Source organism: Lactuca virosa, chromosome 2 (assembly GCF_052849685.1).
Source record: "Lactuca virosa cultivar CGN04683 chromosome 2, Lactuca_virosa_CGN04683_v6, whole genome shotgun sequence".
Classification (NCBI taxonomy): Eukaryota; Viridiplantae; Streptophyta; class Magnoliopsida; order Asterales; family Asteraceae; genus Lactuca; species Lactuca virosa.
In genome coordinates this window covers 131,829,998-131,850,845 of record NC_136427.1, presented here as the reverse complement: position 1 = coordinate 131,850,845, position 20,848 = coordinate 131,829,998, and the positions used below count along the sequence as shown (strand labels likewise).

The 20,848-nt window shown below is 35.0% G+C and overlaps 1 long non-coding RNA gene across 1 annotated transcript; it reads left to right on the top strand.

Annotated features, from left to right (window-relative positions):
- The first annotated feature begins 320 nt into the window (after window positions 1-320).
- LOC145159497 (uncharacterized) lies at window positions 321-1,993 on the top strand. The gene is made up of 2 exons (XR_013737751.1): window positions 321-512; window positions 1,006-1,993. It is a non-coding gene; the product is annotated as an uncharacterized LOC145159497 (long non-coding RNA).
- The last annotated feature ends 18,855 nt before the right edge of the window (window positions 1,994-20,848 follow it).

Here is a 20,848-nt window from a genome sequence, read left to right as displayed (position 1 = left end):
AGCCGTACAATAATACTTTGAAGAGGCATGAAGCAATTGTAGATAATATCGAGAACAAGTATACAAAGAGGACTTCAATACTTAGAAGAATGTTTAGCAGTTGATATTGATATTTAAAATGGAGTAAAAAAAAAAAAAAAAAAAAAAAAACTTAGCCTATTTATAGACAATCCCAAATGCATTATGAAAGAATAGAAGATAATGGGACGCATTGTAGAAATAACAAGCAAAACTAATGATATATCTGGAACTTCCTTTATTTCTTCTGTATGGGCTATCATGGAACTATGGGCTACCCACTTATCTTGGGCCAAGTTTATCCTCCAGTTCTGGATCGGCTATGTCGATTCTTCACGTCGAACGGTTATACTAGAAAGTAGAAAAGCTCCTTCGAGCGTATCCGCCGCCCACGCCGTTGCTGGACTACTCGCCGCCATCATACGGAGGATACATCGTCCATTCCTACACCGTCGTGTAACGAAGCCATTCCTGTCTCTGATAGAATATGAAGAGTAAGCTCTTACTTCATCACATACCTGTAAAATTTGATGCTTTTGATGCCTATTGAACCTTACAGTATTTTCTTAGTTCAAATTGATAATTGAACCTTGTAATTACTCCCCAATCCCTAAAATTTCCGCGTTTGTATATCAAAATTAATGAATTCTTCTTATTGTGCATCATACTGTAGAAATCAATGACATATAGAAAACGTAACAAATCTGAAACTTTTCCGTGTTAAAAAATCGAGAAAAACTGCCTACTTTGATCTTTAAATGTATGAATTGGGTAATCATGTTTTCAGCTCGATTTTAACAAATCATTAATGTTGTAAACTGTAAGGAGTTTTTAAATTAGTGGGCTTATGTGTTTGGATTCTTTCCTTTATAATTAGGGTTTAGTGGAAAACCTAATTCTCATATATTAACCAGTGAAGATCCTATCTATACTAACACACAATCCCTTTTTTTAATTGATTCTACATGTTTTCATTTATATCTACAGGGATTCACATCTTCAAAGTGTTCAAAATAACTCATTTTTAAAGGTATTGAATTAAGACACAATTTTCTCTCTCGCAATGTTGAGGTCTAAAGCAATAACCTGTCTCATTAAACCAACGAGTCGACTCGGTATATCCAAAATACCAATCTCGCCCTTTAGTCAAACCACAAGCACACAAGATCAAACACAAACACCAATTCTTCAAAGATTCCAAAACGTGTCCAAAAAGGACAAAATTACTGTTCTTGTAAGCAAACTTGTTGACCTTGAGAACACAAAAGAAGCGGTCTACGGTACCCTCGACGCGTGGGTTGCGGAGGAACACGAGTTCCCAATCGGACGAGTCAAAACCGCATTGTTGACTCTCGAAAAAAAAGAAAAATGGCATAAAGTTGTACAAGTTATAAAATGGATGTTAAGTAAAGGACATGGGACAACAATTGGGACATATGGACAATTAATAAGGGCATTAGATATGGATAATAGAGTAGAAGAGGCAAAGAGGTTGTGGGGTAGGAAACTTGGTAGGAATGTGGAATTGGTACCTTGGAAAGTATGTGAAATTATGGTGTATGTGTATTATCGAAATGAGATGTGGAAAGAGGTTGTGAAGCTTTTTGAGGAGCTTGAAGGGTATAATCGGAAATGTACGGATAAAGTTATAGTGGAAAGGGTGGCGGAGTCGTATGAGAAGTTAAGTTTAGTTGAAGAGAAGGAGGGGGTTATGGTGAAATATAAGAGTTTGTTTAGCAAGAGTAGGGGCAAATATGGAAGGAAATCAAGTAAGGAGTTATCAAAAATCGTCGTAAGTCGGTGATTTTAGAAAGGAGAGATAACCTAGAAGAAGGGATGATGTAGGCATGTTGAGTTGTAATAGCTAAGTTTTACATAAATTTGATTTTGATTATGTGTATTATGTTATTATAAGTTTCTTGAATATTGCAATAATCATTTCAATACAATGGAATCAAACATTCATGCAAGAAAATTTGGGACGGTTGATTAATCTTTAAGTTCTGAACTATGTAGAGTTAATAATTGATGCATTGGTGTTACTATAAAAAAGAATGAAATATCCTTTTATTTTATTTTTTTCTCTTACATCTTCTTATAATCTTAAATTATGACATTTGTCATATTTAGTAAAACTAATAAATTTTAATTACTTGTTAGTATCTAAAGTGGTAGGAAAATGGGTAAGAAAAATTAGTAAGAGGATATTTAATTTCTCTTTTAAAAAAGACTTGTTGTGTTAGTTTTTATTTTATATTTATTTATTATTATTTATATTAGTAGTAATTATTATTATTGTTCAATTGGTTTAATGGGTTAAGTATTTAATCTGAATAGGTTTATATGGGTACTAGGTGTGATACTCATGTATTACATGGGTTTATTTAAAAAAAAAAATAAATATAAAATTTTAATAATTTTAGAAGTTTGAATTTATAAGAAAAATGAGAAAATTTTTGAATTATTAAAATTAATGAGACTTTAATAGATTGAATACATTACATATATAAACTCCTTCTAATAAATACATTACATATATAATACCTTACATATTAAATGTGGAATTTTAATTTAATAAAAAGAAAAATACAATAAAATCATAAGTGGAAAATAGGAAATTCAAAAATTCTAGAAAATATCATATGTCAAAATGAAGGAGAAGAGGACATGTGACAAAAAGATTTTGATTTATTAGAGAGAATTTTTTTTAGAATGGCCATGTATGATGATTTGATGAGTTAAGCCAAAAATATAGCTTAATATATTAAGATTATTATTTATCTATTTTCTATTTCACCCTTTCATCTCTTTGAAGTTGATAAATATTATTAAAATTATTATTAAAATTAATGAATATTATGAATTTATTTTGGAACGCTATGATGAAATGAGTTTTTAGTCTTATTTAAACTGTTTATTTAATCTAGAAAAAAAAATCTTATATATACGATCGATATTAAAATTGATGAATATTATGAATTTTTTTGGAATGTAACCGTGAAATGATTGTTAGTTTCATTAAAATGGTTAATTTAGTTTTTTTTTAAATGCATATCTTATGTATATATTATTTTATCGGCACTAATATTATTACCACTCAACCATTTTACATACATAAAACTTAATTGAGAAAATGAAAGAAAGAACCCCTTAAATACCAACTATGTATAACACGATCCTAGCATTTCAATAATTTTTGTTGATTGATATATGGTACGATAGACAATATGGAATATCAAACCTTCATTAAAATTTTGAATATCGGACCTTAACATAAAAATTTTGAGAAGTTTATATGATATCGAAAAATATATTAAATATGAAATACACAAACCTTTTTTGAGTATGCATGTGCTTATATATAATTTAGTTTGTGTATGCATATAATTTGGTTTGTGTATGCATGTGTGTATATAATTAACCTATACATGTATAATTACTATTTTTGCAACAATATATTAGTGAAGAAACCCTTCAGAAATTGTATTTTATATTAATGAAGAAACCTTTTAGAAACTTATTTTGTATTTTTGTTATCTATCATGGGTTAAAGGTAATGTTAAAATATGTAAAGGTTTTTAAATGTGCAAACTTTAATATTTACTAGTCACATTTTATATTTTATATTTGTTTTTTGTCTGTATATCATGTTATTTTGCACGGTGTTATTTGTAACTTGTGATGGTTTTATTTTGTAATAAGATTTAGTGAAAGCGGATAGAAATGTGTATTTACATATTTACCGGATTACGGCTCACTTTTGTTAACCACTCAGTGTAATGACACGTGGATCATTTGGATTTGTGGGTTGGTTAGTTGGTTTTTGACCCGACTATATATTCAACATGAGGAGCTGAAGATATAGCCCATTTTTACACACAGTACACACAAACTCTCTCTCTCTATATATATATATATATATATATATATATATATATATATATATATATATATATATATATATATATATATATATATATATATATATATATATATATATATATATATATATATATATATATATATATATAGAAAGAAAGAGGAGGTTCAATTGAGAAAAAAAAAGGTTGACAATGGGGGAATCATTCTCAACCACACATTTATTTTGCCGCAAAACACTTAGGCGTACCGTCGGAAATGGATAACGGATAAACATGTGTTTTCCAACCAAACATGTTTCCTTAAGGTATGCTAATCATTACCTTAATATACACAAAAACATATTTTTTTTTTCGTTTTTTTTATTTTTAGAAAGCCATTATTATCGAAAAATTATTTTAAATATATCAAAATTCATAATTTTTTATTCTTTATAAATAGACATCCATATTGATATACTTTTAAGATAAAATAAAATATTTTTTTTTAGAGTTTCAGCTCTCGTTATTTATAAGTGAATAAAAAAATCTATCAGATTTTTATTACAGTATATTCGTTATTCACTTATGAATAAAACGTATGCGTAACTTTTTTTATAGTTTAAGTACCGTTCATATATGAATATGACACGCAATAAAGTTTTCTTACTTAAAATATATTTTTTACATCATCTTTCATCATATATTATATTTATATATGAATAAAACGTGTATTAGTTGTCGTCATATTTTATATTCATATATGAATAAAACATTTATCAGATTTTTGTTACAGTTAATTTGTTATTCATATATGAATAAGTAGTATAAATGATACTTAAACTGTAAAAAAAATTAATTATATATTTTTATTCATAAGTGAATAACGAATGTACTGTAGCAAAAATCTGATGCATTTTTATTCACTTATGAATAACGATAGCTGAAAATATAAAAAAAATAAATTTTTTATTTTATCTTAAAAGTATATCAATATGGATGTCTATTTGTAGAGAATGAAAAATCATAAATTTTGGTATATTTAAAATCATTTTTCGATATAAATAGCTTCTTAAAAATTAAAAAAAAAAAAAAAAAAAAAACTATGTTTTTGTATATATTAAGGTAATGATTAGCATAGTTTAAGGAAACATGTTTTGTTGGAAACACATGTATATTCCTTATCCATTTCCGCTGGTACAACAAAGGCTTTTGCGGCAAAAATAAATGAGTGGCTGAGAACGATTCCCCCATTCTCAACATTTTTTATTTTCTCAATTGAACTTACCTATATATATATATATATATATATATATATATATATATATATCTTTTTTTTTTCTCGGTCCATGTTTCTCTCAAATTAAGGTTTTTAGGGTTTGAGTCTCAACCTAGTAAATATCTTGTATAAGAGTAGAGAGAAGATTATGTAGTGAGGTTTATTAGTTTTGGTGTATAAACATTCTGATTCATAGTGAATAAATAGAACATCTTGGGAAAATTGTAAGTTTTTCATTTTCTACATGGTATCAGAGCTAGTGGTTGTTCTAATCGTCATTTTCCATTGAACGACGGTGCATCGAAAGGTCCTTGGTACATAAGGTTAGGCTTTCCGACCCTTCTTTTTCTTTATCTGTTGTGTTTCCTTGTAGATCTCACACCGATTGTGTCAATCTAGGGATTCCTTATGAGATTCTTTGTAGATCTAACACTGATTATGTCGATCAAGGGTTTCTCCTTTTCTTGGTCTGACTGAGTGTTTTTTCTTTTCTTTTTTTATCTGTTCTCCATTACTATGAGTTGTTTTATTCTTTGTAGATCCCAGTTGATTGTTTACGATAACCTTAAAGGATCTTGACCTCCTTGGCGGATGTTGTGGGTTTTTTTCTAAATTGTACAGTCTAATCTTTGTAAGTTCTGATTAACTCTAATAGGGAAAGGATATTATTCCAATTAACTCTAGTACAAAAAACGAAAATATGCGTGTCGGCTCACATTTGAATCATCATCTTCAACGCATGGAACACCCGTCTTGGAATCATCTCCATGATTCTTGTTTGGTTGTCTTTATTATTAAATTTTGTCATAGTTTCCTACCATTGTTGGATCATGATTCCAGTTTTTCAAGTATAACAAAACAAGAAGCAACAACATGAATTTTTATCAAGAACATCATGATTAAACCATGGAAGATTAGTAGAATAACTATTAGATGATGTCAAGAAGAATTCCAAAGACTCAAAGTAGAGCCTCTCTATAATGTATGACCCCTTCACTGTAGCGCCCGTGTTTAGAGGCTAAGCATTGATACGATGATGTAAAAGTTAGGGTCAACAAATGTAACTCATTTTGAAGTAATAAAAATAAATTATTTGAGTATTATGTGAATTATGAGAATTTATGTGTTTTATACTTGTTTATAATGATATAATAAATTAAGAATGAAAATAAACGTCAAAAATAAAATGTTAGATAAACCCGATATCTATGAAGAAAGTTGTAGTGGTCGCGACAAGGATTCCAGAGATAGAAAGAACGCCGAAATCCGAGTTATAACGAAAAAGTTATGACATGTCGAAGTTTCGCGACAAAATCGGCACGATGCTGTGTGACGTAAAAAGTGAGTTTAAGATAAAGTGCTTTTTAGCCTTAGCGATCTAAAAGAAAGTCGTAGTATATGTTAAACCGAGAGAATGCATAAAAAGAACATCCAAATCTGACTTCGTATGAGGAAGTTATGAATTTTCTAAGATTTGGCATAGCAGTGTGTAGCCTGGAGTTTGAATTTTAAATCGAGCGGTTTTTAGCCGACACAACCTAAATGAGAATTGAAGATGTCATTAATAGAAGTTCAACGATAAAAAGACAGTCGAAAACGGAGTCCGTATGTAGAAGTTATGAATTTTACACGATCGTTAAACAGTGTAATCTTCTCATACTGTTAAATTTAAAATCAGCCGAGAATTAGCCGATGGTGTCAAAAGGAGAGTTGTATACCTTGTCGATACCTACGCGTGGATATAAATAATATCGAAAACGGAGCTCGTATGCGAAAGTTACAGGGTTTAGAAGTCGGAAGGGTGCTGCAGCGAAGTGGGTGACGTGGCGCAATCTGAGACATTGCTTTCTCCCCACCAGATGACGAAACGTGGCACCAAATCGACGAGTTGGACCAGAAACTCGACGAGTTGGGGGCCAGAAACTCGACGAGTTCACCACTTTTCCAGCCTATAAATACCACCCGAGAGTTCCTTCATTTTCCATACCAAAATCCACTTCTTCTTCTCTCTATTCACTCTCTAAGCCTCCCAAAACACCCCCAAAAGCCTAGGAAACTTCCCTAGCACTTGAAGAAAGCCCCGAAGTGCCCGGAGGCTCCGAGAAAAAGAGTTTTTCGATTCAGAAACTCTGCCCCCGCAGAGCCTGGTTTTCAAGCAAACCACCCGGTTTCGTCGAAGCGAAGCGTTGTCCAAGTTGGGATCATCACCTTAACATGTGAGTTCATAGTTACTTTCATCTTACACATAGATATGAATTATTTTATATAAATTACGTGCTATGTGTGTATGTTATCTGTTTACCTGAGATCTATGTTGGATGAAAGATTTAAACTATTTTTTTATCTAAACTGTATATATGTATTTTGTATCTTGAGATCTATGCTGGATGAAAGATTTAAACTTCTTTTTTTTAGATCTAAACTCTTTTTTTAGATCTAAACTTCTTTTGATCTAAACTGCATATGTATTTTGTACCTATAATCATGATGGGTAAAGACGGGTAGATTAGAGATGAGATGAGATGAGAGATGAAAGATGAGATAAATGATGAGAGATGAAAGATGATATAGCTTATGAGAGGTGAAAGATAATTAGAACCCTTGACCCAAGCGTTGGCCCCGTCATCTAGCAGAGTATGGATGACAACCACGGACTATTCTAGACGGTCCGATGGAACACTAGCAGGCTCACAACCTGTAGGTATTGTGAACGATATGTTCACCCGGTGTACTCTAAAAACCCATTGACATGTATTGCGGGGGGACTCCCGAAAATAATATAGTCACTAAATGAGATAAACCCTGGCAGCTATGGACTTAGCGCCTGTAGAAAGAACCCTGGCAACTATGGACTTAGTGCCTGTTATATAAACTTTGGAAACGATGGACTTCGTGCCTATTACTTAGGACAATCCTTAGAAATAAATAATGAGGAATGGACGATTCATAGAGAAGATACTTAAGAATAAAGAAGATAATGGGGATGGGTAAATGGGTTAATTGTTTGATGATGAAACATAATAACTATATTATTGTGGGTTGAAAACCCTATGTACTCACCAAGTTTCCCAACCTGACCCACTTAGTTTATTTGCATCATAGGTGTCGATATGAAGCTACATTACACTGAGAGATTAAGGATATGTAAACCACTAGTGTAAATGAATGTAAGGTCTGTTTATGCTTATGTTTCTGTATTGACGATGACATCCCAATGTTTTAAAATGAATAAAATACATTTCTTCGGAAATGCTTTGATAACGTATTTATCATGTTTTTTTTTCTGGTAATGAATTCCGCAACATTTTTCTTTAAGAGGATACTCTAATTTTCAAAATAAAGCATAAACAAATCGGTCTTTTCTGTCCATGAAAATGGGGATGTCACAGTTGGTATCAGAGCATTAGTTTTAGAGAACTAGGAATTTGTAGGATTTCTGACTTAAACTTAGAAAGCTATGCGATGCTTGTGAGATGAGTGTCTACCATATTTTAGACACGAGCACTAGCTTATTTTAGGAAGGATGCCTAAAATGCTTTTATTTGCTAAATGATTTATGTTATAGCTATTAAGATGCCTTAAATGCTATTATTTGATCGGATCTATGGTCTGTTGCCGACCGGATCTGGAAACTTTATGTGTTTAGGATTCTAAACATTCAATTACGGTATTAGAACTAGCATGTAACTTTTCGGAGTGATAAGGAGATTTATGTTGGATTAGTGTCTAAGCTCGTAACTATATTTGGTATGTACTTGACCCGGTTGTGCATGGTCCTTTTGGGTTGCCTTCACCAAAGCAACTTGACAAGGTAATTTAAGGATAGAGAGAAGGATTTTATGGTTTATTAATATATTATAAGAATAATATATTAAAGGAGAAATCATATTTATTTAATTAGTATTAGTCATAAATTAATTAGGAATTAATTTGGTGACTAAAAGAGATTAATTAAATAAAGGGGCATAAACTGTCAAATGTGTGATAGTTGAGTTTTGGGCTGGGAAACCTAATGGACTAAGGGGGAACGAAATTATGATGAAGGATCATCATATTTTCGTCCAAGGCCTCATTCCAGAAGGTTCCTTGGGCTACTTGGTGGCTAAGGAATCCATTAGGGTTTAGACTGAAACCCTAGCAGCCTATAGTATAAATAGAGACCCTAGCATGCAATTTTCGGACACTTGTTCCCAAGAGAAACCCTAGGGCCGAAATTAAGCATCCTCCCTCCTCTCTCAAGTTACCTTCTTGCTTGTGTGGTGTTTGTGATCCATTAGAGGAATTACAATTGTGATTCTAAGCTCAAGAGGAGAAGATTCAAGCTACTATTTGAAGAGGTAAACATCTAGATCTGATGTCATATGTTATTTTGATATTATGTATGCTAGATTAGGGTTTGCAAGTCTTGGATTCAAAGCATGTACAATAGAGAAACCTAGATCCAAGCATTAGGGTTTGTATGAACACATAGGATTGTTCTTATGCATAAAACCTATCAGTGGTATCAGAGCCTTGATTGGTTTCTGTTGTATGTGATGCTTTAACTGTTTGCATGCTGAAAATCGTTTTTCTGGCTTCTGTTCGACTGGACTCGGCGAGTCACTTCATGCACTCGGCGAGTCGGCCCTACTCGGCGAGTCCATGAGTGGCTCGGCGAGTCGGATCGTCTGACAGAGGATATATCGGGATTTCTTGATGTTTTAGCTATGGAATAGTTGCCTAATCTGTTTTTACTGATAAAATTCGAATTTTAATGATTTTGTGAGACTATCCTTGCCAAAAACAAAAGATATTTACCAATTGATTAGATAATAAATTCCTTATATGATTAAAATGGATTATTTGTATTAATTGGGTAACTTATCTTGCAAGAAATTGAATTAGGTCAAATATAGATAATCACTAAATTAATTGTTTGAATTATATTATTTGTTATTTGATCCCTTGAGTTTTGAAAAGTTTGAAACTTGTCCTCAAGTTTTGAAATTTAAATTTTGTGATTAAAAGTTTAACTTTGAATGATTTAAATTTCAAACCATTAGAATTTTACAAGTTTAAAATAACCCTATACTATTATATTATTACAAGATTAATTAATATATATGTATAAGAATAAGCTAGTCTTATCGCTAGTAGGCCTCATTCACGAAGCCAGTCTATAAGGTGGGTATAAGGTTGCTGCCTATAAAATGGCGCTTAATGGGTGTACACTCACACCTACCGCTTGCTTGACTGGTGGAGGGTCGTTAGCCGAACGGATGGGATAGGGCACTTAATTCCTCATTATAAGTATAATGGAAATATTAAAGTAACTACATTGTTTTATAAATTCTCAATCTTAGTTACTTTAGGGTAAAATGTGAAAATGATGCTATTCCATGGAATTACACTTTGTACCCCTGTCAAACGTTAGTGGAGCGTGCGTGGCTAACCGGCACACTAATTTGGGATTGACATTGGTGACAAAGCGTGGCTCGATGTTTATCATAGATCAATGGAGCGTGTATGGCTAACCAGCACATTGATTAGGTGATAGAGAAATTGGGTGCACCATGTTAATTCTCATGGTTATTCACAACTTGTTTGCGATTCTCGGCATCCCAGTCGCAAATATGAAGTGCATATCGAGATTTAAACATGCAGTTGAAATGTTCAATGAATCTCAAAAGATATCTAGGAATTTTCAAATACATTTAAAACTTAATCTCTTTTCGTTTTTCATGGTGAAAATTAGTGAATCGTCATTCACTTACCTTCAAATTATTTACTTTTAGATTACGGCATCCCTTTTCTAAGTTGTAAATAATGTTGTTGGATCCTAGCCCTGATTTCTCATTTGGGTGTTTAATTGGGGATTCATTTCTAATCAAACTTTGTTTCTTTCTATTTCAAATGTCTAACGCAAACGCAAACAACAACACATCTGGGTCATTCTCGTTGATGAACCTGTGTCAAAAGGTGACATTTGATGGCTCGAACTTCAACGAGTGGATGAGATACATTCGCATGATAACTCGCTACGAGGACAAAGAATATGTCCTCGACGAGAAACTGGAAAAGATCAACCCAGAAGGAGCTACTCCGGAAGAAATGGCCGCCTTTGAGGCCCACGAGCGTGATGCAACGAAAGTTCATTGCATCATGTTGGCCACCATGAACCTCGAACTCCAAAAGTCCTATGAGGACATGTATCCATATGAGATGCACCAAGATTTGCTGGACAGGTACCACCAGAGCGCAAGGCAAGAGCTATGAGATCATTACCAACATGATCACCGCTAGGATGGGGAGTGGAGAATCCCTAACTGCTCATTTGCAAAGAATGCAAAGGTATGTTGATCGTCTTCTCAAACTTAATGTTAAGTTTGATGAGGATTTGGCTATCGACATCATCCTCCACTCCTTGCCTTCCTGCTACAACCAGTTCAGAATGACCTACCACATGAATAAGGAAGAGGTCACCGTAAGTAAGCTTCAAGGGTTCCTGAGGACAGCTGAGAGCAACCTCAAGGACAAATCTATTGCATCATCCTCTACTGTAGTTGTTCCTGTGTTGGCAATTGGCCAAGGAAAGGGAAAGAAGAGGAAGGCTCCTTCCAAGAGCCACCATAAGGGTAAGACCCAAGATGGTTCCTCTTCTAGTGGGACCAAAGCAGGTTCTGTTAAGCCCTCTTCTGACCCCAAGGAAGCAGAGTGCTTCTATTGCCACCAAAAGGGCCACTGGAAACGAAGCTGCCCAAAATATCTGCAGGACATTAAGGATGGGAAGATAAAGCCCACCTTTGCAGGTATGTATTTAATTAAATCTAATAACTCATCACTTGCTACTTCATGGGTCCTTCATACTGGATGTGGTTACCACATTTGTTCTGATTTGCAGGGGCTAAGAAAAAGTAGGGAAGTGGAGCATGGAAGGATAAACTTGATCATGGGAAACTAGAAGTCTTCACCAGTAACCAAGATCGGAGTTTATGCCTTAGTGTTGAGTAATGGGTTAGGGCTAGATTTAAATAATTGTTGCTATTCGCCAGATATGGCAAGGAACATCATTTCTTTTCATGGATTGTTTAGACAAGGTTTCAGATATTCGTTTGATAATAGTAATGGTTCTATTAATGCTTATTTGAATGGTGTCTTTTATTTCAATGCATTACCTTGTAATGGGATTTATGAATCTGTGTTAATTATAGATAATTTAGGAAATGATGTTTTGAATATTGATTCGTCCACAAGTTTGGACAAAGCATGCTTGTGGCATTGTCGCCTTGGCCATGTTAACAAGAAACGCATAGCCCAACTCCAAAAGGATGGAGTCTTGGAGTCATTCGACCTTAGGGACGATGACGTGTGTGAGTCTTGTTTACTTGGGAAGATGACCAAGTCACCCTTTACTGGCTCATGTGAAAGGGGTGAGGGTGTATTGAATCTCATACATACATATGTATGTGGACCCTTTAGATCCACCACAAGGGACACTTGTCGCTTCTACGTGACTTTTACAGACGATTATAGCAGATATGGATATATCTACTTGATCAAGCAAAAGTCAGAAACCTTTGAAAAGTTCAAAGAGTTTAAGAATGAAGTGGAGAATCAGCTGGGCAGGAAAATCAAGATGCTTCGATCTGATCGAGGAGGAGAGTACCTAAGTCTTGAGTTTCACGACTATCTAAAAGAATGTGGAATAGTTTCGCAATTGACGCCTCCTAGAACGCCACAATTGAATGGTGTGGCTGAGAGACATAATCGAACCTTGTTGGACATGGTTCGTTCTATGATGAGTCGTGCTTCGTTACCAATCTCATTCTGGGGGTATGCCTTAGAGACCGCCGCCCATATCCTTAACTTAGTTCCCACCAAGAAGGTTGCCAAAACACCTCACGAGATGTGGACAGGGAAAGCTCCCTCGTTAGCACATATCAAGGTTTGGGGTTATGAAGCTTTCGTAAGACGAGAGACTCACGACAAGCTAGAACCTCGTAGTGAGAAGTGTTATTTCATCGGCTATCCACAGAAGTCTTTTGGCTATCTCTTCTATAGACCAAGTGACAATGTTGTCTTTGTTGCTAGGAGAGGAGTTTTCAGAGAGAGAGAACTCATAAGTCAAGGAGACAGTGGGAGTCAGATTGACCTTGAAGAGCTTCAAGAGTCAGGAGATGAAGGAACCTCTAACACTGGCGCTCAACCTGAGGAGGAAACTCCTGTTGAACCAATTGACCAATCCTTACCTCTTAGACGTTCGAATAGAGTTAGTGTTCCACCCCAGTTTTATGGTTTCCATATTACTACTGACGGGGATACGTTTATTAGTGATAGTACACTAATAAATCTGGACGAACCTAATAGCTATAAGGAAGCAATGGCAGGCCCAGAGTCTGCTAAATGGAAAGAGGCAATGGACAGTGAGATTCAGTCCATGTATGACAACCAAGTTTGGAATTTGGTTGATAATGTACCAGGTCGTAAGACAGTCGGGTGCAAGTGGATCTTCAAGAAGAAGACAGACATGGATGGAAAAGTGCACACTTATAAAGCGCGATTGGTCGCGAAGGGCTTTACTCAAACTCCTGGAGTTGACTATGATGAGACCTTCTCGCCAGTTGCTAAGATAAAGTCTATTAGGGTAATGCTCGCAATAGCTGCGTTTCATGATTATGAAATTTGGCAGATGGACGTAAAAACCGCTTTCCTAAATGGGAAGTTGGCTGAGGATGTTTACATGAATCAGTCAGAGGGTTTTGTCGATGCGAAGCATCCCAATAGGGTGTGCAAGCTTGAAAAATCCATTTATGGATTAAAGCAAGCGTCTCGCAGATGGAATCTTTGTTTTGACGAGAAGGTCAAAGAGTTTGGCTTTCTGCGAAGCGAAGATGAGTCATGTGTATATGTCAAGGCCAGTGGGAGTATAGTGAGCTTCCTCGTATTGTATGTCGATGACATACTGCTCATAGGAAACGACATCCCACCCTTGCAGGAGGTCAAGTCCTGGCTTGGGAAGTGTTTCGCTATGAAGGATCTTGGAGAGGCTTCGTATATTCTAGGAATAAGGATAGTGAGAGACAGAAGTAAGAGACTGATAGGACTCAGTCAGGATACATATTTGGAAAAGGTACTAAAACATTTTAGTATGGAAAATTCCAAGAAATGGGAGTTTCCAATTCAATGCAATACCAAATTGAGTAAGACTCAGAGCCCGAGTACAGAGGCAGAGATAGCTGATATGAGCCGAGTACCTTACGCTTCCGCAGTTGGCTCGATTATGTACGCTATGACCTGTACTCGCCCTGATGTGGCCTTCGCTTTGAGCATGGTCAGCAGATATCAAGGGAATCCTGGTAGAGCACATTGGATTGCTGTCAAGAATATTCTTAAGTACCTACGAAGGACCAAGGAATGGTTTCTAGTCCTCGGTGGGAGTGATGACTTAAGGGTGCGAGGGTACAGTGACGCTAGTTTTCAGACGGATCGGGATAATTACCGATCGCAGTCAGGCTGGGTCTTTACCTTGAATGGAGGAGCAGTGACTTGGAAAAGTTCCAAGCAAGAGACAGTAGTTGATTCAACGTGCGAATCAGAGTACATCGCGGCAAGCGAAGCGTCAAAGGAGGCTATATGGTTGAAGAACTTCATAGGAGACCTTGGAGTTATGCCATCCATAAAGGAGCCCGTGGAAATTTTCTGTGATAATGAAGGAGCGGTTGCCTTGACCAAGGAACCAAGGGATCATGGCAGATCTCGACATATCGACAGGAAATACCATTTTATTAGACATCGGGTAGAAGAGGGACTCCTCGTTGTGAAGAGGGTATCGTCAGAAGATAACCCAGCAGATCCCCTTACGAAGGGACTGAGTAGGGTAAAGCATTTGAAGCACGCTAGGAGCGTTGGGCTAAAGGACGATATTAGTTTAGATTAGATAGGTAGGAAATTTGTAATGGATAATTTTGTATTCAACATTTTGATGATTAAATAAAGGTGTGTTATTTATAAGAAAGTTACTATCTTATGTTGATAATTTATCTGTTATTTCCAAATTTTTGCATGTTTTGACTTCCTGAATAATAAGATTGTTCGAACAGTCCACAATCGCTCATATGTTGGAAGTAGATATGAAAGAAGATTGTCATAAATTTGTTTGTAGATTGTCTGAAAGGTTTTAGACATAGCAAAGGTTTGCTACGAAGTTTATGACTGCTTATGAAATTTGTTTTGAGCATTGGAATAAACCCGCACTTGCTAGTATCACTTCTTGAATGTTATCATAAGTGATCGCAAGATGATAATATCATATAATCTTAAGACCTAGAGATATGGTTATTGTTTGCTATTTAATTATATATTGATAATATGAAAACGCATCAGTAACTTGATGTTATAAAACGTATTATTGTGTGTAACTTAGTTAGTAGATAATAAAAGCATATAAGTCGAAGTTTATCTGTTCCTTTTATTCTAAGAGGATAAAAGCGATATCTTGGTCACTCGATGATTTGGTTTGACTTATGTGTCGGGCCCGGTCAGGATGAGGTTGATGTGTTCAACTGAATTCTATGTCGAACGAATCAGAGATCGAGAAACAAAATGCTGGACATTAAGTATTGTCAACATGATATCTAGAACAGAGGATTATACGATCCCTTATCTGAAGGACAGGATTTTATCAGAGTTGACAGAAGCGTATAAGAGCTAAGATTGCTAATCGGATTCTAAAGTCATATGTGAGATATAGTTACTAGACTTATCCAAGTGGGAGACTGTTGGATTAGTGTCTAAGCCTGTAACTATATTTGGTATGTACTTGACCCGGTTGTGCATGGTCCTTTTGGGTTGCCTTCACCAAAGCAACTTGACAAGGTAATTTAAGGATAGAGAGAAGGATTTTATGGTTTATTAATATATTATAAGAATAATATATTAAAGGAGAATCATATTTATTTAATTAGTATTAGTCATAAATTAATTAGGAATTAATTTGGTGACTAAAAGAGATTAATTAAATAAAGGGGCATAAACTGTCAAATGTGTGATAGTTGAGTTTTGGGCTGGGAAACCTAATGGACTAAGGGGGAACGAAATTATGATGAAGGATCATCATATTTTCGTCCAAGGCCTCATTCCAGAAGGTTCCTTGGGCTACTTGGTGGCTAAGGAATCCATTAGGGTTTAGACTGAAACCCTAGCAGCCTATAGTATAAATAGAGACCCTAGCATGCAATTTTCGGACACTTGTTCCCAAGAGAAACCCTAGGGCCGAAATTAAGCATCCTCCCTCCTCTCTCAAGTTACCTTCTTGCTTGTGTGGTGTTTGTGATCCATTAGAGGAATTACAATTGTGATTCTAAGCTCAAGAGGAGAAGATTCAAGCTACTATTTGAAGAGGTAAACATCTAGATCTGATGTCATATGTTATTTTGATATTATGTATGCTAGATTAGGGTTTGCAAGTCTTGGATTCAAAGCATGTACAATAGAGAAACCTAGATCCAAGCATTAGGGTTTGTATGAACACATAGGATTGTTCTTATGCATAAAACCCATCAATTTATACGTCTGATTCCCCTGTCTAAATTCTCGTCACTGCACAGTGAACATCTGATTTGGGTATATAGATCGACATGGTAAGTACTCGAAGCGGATTCAGAAACAGTAACCTGCAGCCTAAGCCACAAGTGATTGAGCGTACAAAAGAAGAAGCAACTGTACCCAAGCCAATCACGATGACAGGAGCACAAGAAATGATGCAGATGATGTTGGATCATCAGATGGAAGAGACAAGGCGTTTACTTCAACAAAATAAGGACAAACTTATTGTGCCTATACGCCAGGCACCTACTCTTGAGGCGACCATCTGGGTTGCTAAGTCTGTTGAAGAAATGCTCAAAGGCAAAATCGCCAATAAGGTTGAAGTTGGCAATAAGAGGAAATTTGAGGGGTCTTTAAGGTCTAACAAGAACAACATGTTCTCAAGATCTGGAGAATGAGGAGGTAAAGGAAAATGGTGCGAGAAGTGCAAAAATGAACATTCTGGAAAATATGACATGAAGGTGATGTTGGATTATTGTCTATGTCCATAACTATAATTGGTATATTCTTGACCCGACCCGACATGGTCCATTTGGGTTGCATGGCATCATGCATTTGGATAGACTAAAATGAGAGAAATAACACTTAAGGTTTATTAATATATTATAAGTTCTAATATATTAATAAGATTATTTAATTAGTATTGATCAAGAATTAATCTAGAATTAATTAAGTGATCAAAAGAAGACTAATTAAATATATGGGTTGATTGTATAAATCATCCATACTTATATAGTGGGCTAATGCTCCATGGATTATCAAGTTTGGCTAAAACCCATAGGATGCTCCATGGATGCTCCATGGTGTATTTGAACCCATGGATCCAAGGAAATGGAAAGCCATGAAAATTAGGGTTTACCCTAATTGTGACTAACTATATAATGATATTATTATTGAAGAAATCGGCCACTAGAAAAACAAGTGAGGGCAAACCGATTTTGGAAGTGTTCTACTTTCTCTCAAGTTATTCCAAGTGTTCATGATGTTGTGTGAACCATTTGAGGTGTCACACTTGGGGCACTAGGCTCTTGAGCTCCATGGAATCAAGCACCAAACAAGAGGTATGCAATTCTACTAGAATTTATATTATGTGTACTTTATATTATTCTAGTTAGAACAATACCTTGGAAAATTGATATTTGCATGTATAATAGAGAAAACATAGATCCAAGGTATTTAGGGTTGCATGTACACCATAGGAGTGTTAGAATGCTCAAAACCCAACAGTGGTATTAGAGACAAGGCTTGTTTTCAATTATACTTGATGCTGTTTGCAAGAAAAATCGTTTTTTTGGAATCTGCCAGTTCACCACGAGGTGGTAAAATTTACCACGAGGTGGTAAAATTTACCACGAGGTGGTGACTGTTCAGTGAAAAAAAAAATTAGTTTTTTGTCCTGTTTTGGATTAGAATCATTACCACAAAGTGTTTTTGTTCATAAAATTTGATTTTGATGTTATGGTAATGTTTATTCTCATCCAAATAAATGATAATTGTCATATTTTCAAGACTTGTTTTCGTTTATGTGATTATCTAAGTTCTTCAAAATTGGTGATTATGGATGTTCATGCTTGTGAGTTTTGTTAGATCATAGGAATTATGTGCAAATTGCTTTGTTAGTATAATTCTTGATCTTAATGAAATTGTATGGACTCCATAACTTGTCCTCAAGTTATGGATTACCAAAAGTTTTTTATGTTTCCTTGATTTATGAGTTAGTTTAGATTAATAAAAAAAATTGTGTTTTAGTGGTTTTTAATCCATATTAATCTAAAAGAAGTTCATAAAATATGTTTTTTGTAACTTGTCCTCAAGTTACATAAAAGGTCACATTTATGAATCTTAAAGCTCATAAAAGTTCCATAGGTTACACAAAATAAAGAGTCTTTTTCATTAAATTGTTTTTATGACTCCATAACTTGTCCTCAAGTTATGGATGTTTAAGAGTCACTTCTTTAAAAGTGTTATTAAAGAATAAGAGGTTACATAAAAGTGAGGAGTCTTCATTTAAATGAACCATTAAACTCATAAGTTATGAAATGAAAAGTCTTGAATAGTTTCAAAACTTGCCCTCAAGTTTGGAATTTGTAAAGTTACCCCCTCATGTATACTTTAATTCCAAATTGAACCTTAGAATTTTAAAAGTTTAAAATTCAACACTTATACTATTATTATAATTTTAATTATATAGATATGTATAAGATAAATTCAATCTTACCGTTAGTAGGCCTCATTCACGAAGCCGGTCTATAAGGGGGGGGGGTATAAGGTTACTGCCTATAAAATGACAGTTTAATGGGTGTCCACTCTCACCCACCGCTTCCTTGACTGGTGGAGGGTCGTTAACCGAACGGGTAGGAAAGGACTATAATTCTCCCATCATTAAAAGTATAATGATAAATACTAAGTAACTAAACACTTATTAATTCCCAATCTTAGTTACTTAGGAAAATGTGAAATAGGTGTTAACCCATGAAATTACACTTTGTACCTTACCAAGTCGTTAGTGGAGCATGTGTGGTTAACCGGCACACTAATAAGGACTAGTAAGAGTGGCAAAGGGTAACTTGACTTTATTATAGATCGGTGGAGCATGTGTGGTTAACCGACACATCGATTAGGTGATAAAGTTAAGGGTACCAAGTCAATTTGCATGGTTATTCACACCTTGTTTGTGATCCTCGGCATCCCAGTCACAAACTTGAGAGGGCACAATCGAGATTCAAACATGCCATTGAAAGTTCAATGTATCTCAAAAGATCTAGGAGTTTCAAATCCAATTAAAACTTAATTATATTTCGTTTTTCATGGTGGAAATTGGTAAATCGTCATTTACCTACCTTCAACTATTTTATAACTTGGATTACGGCATCCCTCTTCCAGTTATAAATAGTTTGTTGGATCCTAGCCTTAATATTTCATATTGGGTGTTATATTAAGGACTTTAAATCAACTAACTTGAATTTCTCCCTTATAGATGTCTCCTTCAGACAACTATGGTCTTCCCAAATCTTTAGGAACAAGCTATCCTAATGAAAATGATATCCCAAATGGCAATCAAGGTGAAAGATCAATCCCTTTGTTGTGCATTAGTGGGACTGGAAATCATACTTCACTTCCTCCACCTCCTCCAATAAATCTCCCTATCCCACAAGTTTCAAGACTTGATAAGTTCTAAGTCACTCAATCCCTATTGGCAAACAAAGTCTATATGTGCTTAGGTCTTGGAGATTAAGTCACATATTGACAAGCCGGGAGAGTCGGGTGTCGAAGTCTTGAGGTAGCTGGCTGTTGACTTGGTTCTTCAGTCACTCCCTGATGACAGATCACGACATGACCCTTTAATGATCTTATCTATTTGCTTGGTGCTGTTGAATCAGCAATGATTTGGAACACTGGTAAAGCAAATTTGATTAGAAGATCGACTTCCCAAAACTTCATGGACATTAACAATGGTGACACTGGAAATCCAGAAAAACTTTCTCTTCCCAATGGAAAGGGATCAGCCATAGTCAACTCGGTTGACCAAATGGTAAAGAGAAAGGCTAAGTCTGTGATAGTCCCGTGTACCATTTCCAAAGAGTCCATATGTTCCCTTTTGCCAATAGGAGGGGCATTGGTTGCGAAGCTGCCGAATTTACCTGAAACCTCATAAGGATGGTAAAGTCAAAAGTTTGACTCTACTTCAGGTAAAGTCCGTTATCTAACTCTATTAAGTCTCTTTTGGAGATTCTTAATACATGATGTAATGTAATTACATTTTGATGGTTTTGAAGAATCAAAGGAAGCTTAAAGAAAAAGTATGCTGATTCTGATTGCATGGTTCGATGACCAGAATTTTGAGCCACTGCATAAGAGTTATGAGATACTGCTTAGGAATAGATAACAACAAAGTTTTCATATGAATTTGCATTGTAAGGATAAGTTTTTCCGCAAGTTTTAAAATAAAAGAAAAGTTTTGATTTTATTTATTTTAAGTATCCTTACAAAGGCATTTGTGAAAAATTGTTGTTTATATGTTTCCATTGATAAGCAATATTGGAAAATGAATTTGATTCTTTCGTTTGTGGTAGTGTCATAATTTATCAAATAAGGAAAGATTCTTATCACC